A 3,753-nucleotide genomic window follows, 5' to 3' on the forward strand; every position below is an offset into this window, starting at 1 on the left:
GGGTGCAAACAGGACAAACCCCTAGCAACGCCCTGAGTGAGTGTCCACCACACAGGACACGTGTTCTGTAAGTATGGCTTTGCACAGTACACAATTGGTGGTACAATCCGATTTACAACGCAAACATTTACACTCAACTGTTGGCGTCAAGGACGCTGAGAAAGCCGAGCTCGTCGTGAGCACGCCATTCCCTCATACGTGTTTTTCATGCTTCCGGAGATTAAAATAATATCCCGAGCGCAGAGAGTGTACGGCCGCCACTGACAGAGACACTGGTGCTAACCGAATTTCAACAACTGTCACACACGCCTGGCTTGCGCCCACCCAAAATAGACAGCTCGACCTCGGGCCCAGGCTGGGCCTCGTCCTTCTATGCCACAACACCATCTTTTTCAATGAGATTCGTTTATCATAGATAAATTGCCCCGAACACGTTTGCGCAGATCAACGACGGCTTGTCGAGTCGCTATTTTTTAGACATGCCTAACATTCATGGCAAAGTGTGAACAAAGGTCGTGAAACGTGGGTTAGGTTTCTTTGGAAACGGAACTGTGTTTATATTCCTGTGACAAGTGTCAAAATGCTGCGCCGAGCTCAGCTTCTTGCGGGGCTCGCCCGTTCGGCGCTTGTGCTGGAGCAGGGTTCTGTCGGACAGTCTGTCAGAACACTCTCCACCTCAGACCTGAAGACAACTTTCTCTCAAATTCTGCCCCGGGAGCAGGAAAGACTGAAGAAAATCAAGAAAGCCTATGGTGACAAGGAGCTGCATGCAGTCACTGTCAACATGTGCATTGGTGGCATGCGTGGCATCACAGGGATGCTGTACGAAACGTCGCTGCTGGATCCGGAAGAGGGCATTCGTTTCCGGGGTTACTCGATCCCGGAGCTCAGGGTATGCTCACGGACACACTATTCTGTGAATGCGTTTGGTTATGGTAATCACCCATCGACAAGAATACTCTCCTGTCGCAATGTGTCTGCGGGAATGTCGGCAACCCTGGGCATGGACGGTTACTGGGGAATCAGCATGCTCATACTTGCAATTGAATCAGATGACGGTCACATGGTCCGCTATTTTAACTTCATGTGCTGCCCTTTACCTGACAATTACGAGGAACTGATGCGAGAATTGTAGCGTTCGCTTACTCAATCTGCCGTCAAGATTGGGTCGAAAAACAGCTAGGAACAGCGTTACTGTGCATGAGTGGTGATATATGGATGATTGAACACTATTCGATCAGTTGCGGGCTGCTCTTGTGATCTTTTGTGGATCTTGTCCTGGAAAACCTAGCAGACTTCAGATAATTCGCCCTGACAGAGCCTTGATGATTCATTAATTCAGTCTTACCAGGAACGTGACGAAGCTTATTACCGCAAGTGGAAAGGATGCGACGCTTCTGCGCCTCATACAGCAGCGCAGACAATGTCCTTGGAGCCCTCGACAGGGGTCCATGCCCGGACTGCACATGAGCAGCGCCATCAGCAACATGGCTCTTGTTGATGTGAAAATTGCCGCTTGAATTCTTCGACTCAACTACGCTAGCTCAACCATCCCCAATTGATGTCCACCTGAGTCTCAAGTGACCAGCTGGCACAGTGATCTGGTCACATGAAACCCAATTCATAACCAAAGGGTAAGACATCCGTTGGGCCACCTGGCCATGTACAGCAGCTTCCATGCATCTTGAAACGCTGATGGATCACTACTGTGCCCATGGGTGGTTGGGAATGCCTTCTCACACAGGCTGGAAAGCTTGGTATCAACTCAAGGATGGGAGGTGGATCAAACAGGACATCCTGCCCGTGAGTCGTCAGAATGGAGCTCGAATTTCATTTCAATCACGAAAATCATCCTTTCTCCGCTTTGGATCACCAAGATCACACCGCCCGATGAAATGCTCAACCCTGACATGCAGGAGCACCTGCCTAAGGCGCCAGGCGGGTCAGAGCCCCTACCAGAGGCTCTCATGTGGCTACTGCTCACTGGGGAGATCCCCACAGAGAGCCAGACACGCCAGCTGTCCGCAGACCTAGTCTCTCGAGCTCCGATCGACGATAGCGTCTACATGTTGCTCCGCTCGCTGCCACCTGGGATGCATCCCATGACTCAGCTGTCAATCGGGATCCTCGCGTTGCAGCCGGACTCCCTCTTTGCCAAGGCCTACCACGCCGGTACGTTACACAGGCAAGAGGGGTATCTCTCTATTGATGGGCGTCTTATGGAGATTGTGTAATGATGATGTATCTGCAATGCTGTTGGTTGCTTGTTGACTTTTCCTGCCATGATCTATGTGATGTAATGATGCATTTGCAACCGGCGCTCTACAACTTCTAGCTCGTGCGAGTGGCCACGCGTTCATGACAGGCTTTTACCGGCCGCTGAGTCTGATGAGATGTATCATCGAATGTGCTGTCTTGGTTGCTTGTTGACTTTTCCTTGCCATCATCGATGATGATGTATGCTTTCACAACACTAAAGCATCCACATGGGCGTTGGCAACTCCAAGAAGTACTTGGGAATCTCAGATAGTGATGACGATGTATCAAGCGACGATGATGCCAACCAGGCGAGCAGGGAATCGAGGGAATGTTTTCTGGGTGCAAAGTTCCTTGAATATAATTAGATCTTTATGGATAAGCTCTTCATAATGCTGCTATGGTTAGAACATAAATGGGGCTACCTTGATAGCTTGGCACAGGCCGCTTCCAGGCTTGCGCCGGGGGCAATCCCGTCACGGCGCCGACGGCGAGCTATTGATCCGGTTTGGAGCTGATGTGAGCGTGTTTAGGGCGCTTATGGAGCTCTCTGGGATGCCTTCGGTGATTTTCAGTGTATGACGATGTGTCCCTTTCTGATTCTACCGCATCCACATGGGCATTGGCGACTCCAAGTAATGCATGAATCAAACTAGTTCGTTCTCCACACGCCTTCCCTGTACGCCTGGGTGTCCTTGCTCTCAGCCTCTTGTCTCTTGCGTGGAAGCGCTTTCCGCTTGCTGTGCCTTTGTTGTCCTTTCTCTGTTACGCGTTGAGAGCGTGGCTGCCAGCACACCAATGATGCTGCCAGCCCTTGTGGAAGATAAAAAACATAAATGTACTGATTTAGACAAGAGATAAAGATGAGATCTAGACAAAAGATAAAGATACGTTTACAGAATTAAACGATGCGGATTTCGCCAGGCGCAATATACGGCGAGTTGTGCTTCAAGAGCAACTCCTCAAAGCACCAGTGTGCTGGGCACCAATGTGCCATCAATCCCCCCTTTTGTCTTTCCCCTGTTGTCTGTTGATTGACTGACTGCGATCCCCGAGCTGTAGGAATTAACAAGTCCAAGTACTGGGAGCCTATCTTCGAGGACACCCTGAATCTCATCGCCAAGCTGCCCAGCCTGGCCGCAGCGATCTATCGCAACACGTACAAAGACCGCCACCTCATCCCTCTAGATGAAAAGCTTGACTGGGCCGGCAACCTCGGCGTCATGATGGGCATGGACAAGGACGACACTGCAGGGCTTGACATGATGCGCATGTATCAGACCATCCACACGGGTGCGTTCCACAGTTGTGTTGGCATATCAAAACGGCTTTTGCTTGACCTCATGATTTGTTGGTCTTGATGCCTGAAGATGCTTGACCATCGGGGGCAACTAGAGGGGTCGAAAGTTTCACTGCGCCACCTACCCATCGCTAAAGCAGACGTATCTCGACCTAGAGATACCCAAAAGTAGTTACTTTCCAGTGAATGCTAGCCAA

General features: G+C 50.6%; 1 pseudogene; it reads left to right on the plus strand.

The window, feature by feature from the left end:
• Nucleotides 1-580: 580 nt before the first annotated feature.
• Nucleotides 581-3,549, plus strand: LOC149810325 (citrate synthase 4, mitochondrial pseudogene; annotated as a pseudogene).
• Nucleotides 3,550-3,753: the final 204 nt, after the last annotated feature.

Source organism: Nuphar pumila, unplaced genomic scaffold, assembly GCF_984573655.1.
Source record: "Nuphar pumila unplaced genomic scaffold, dmNupPumi1.hap1.1 HAP1_SCAFFOLD_389, whole genome shotgun sequence".
Lineage (NCBI taxonomy): Eukaryota > Viridiplantae > Streptophyta > Magnoliopsida > Nymphaeales > Nymphaeaceae > Nuphar > Nuphar pumila.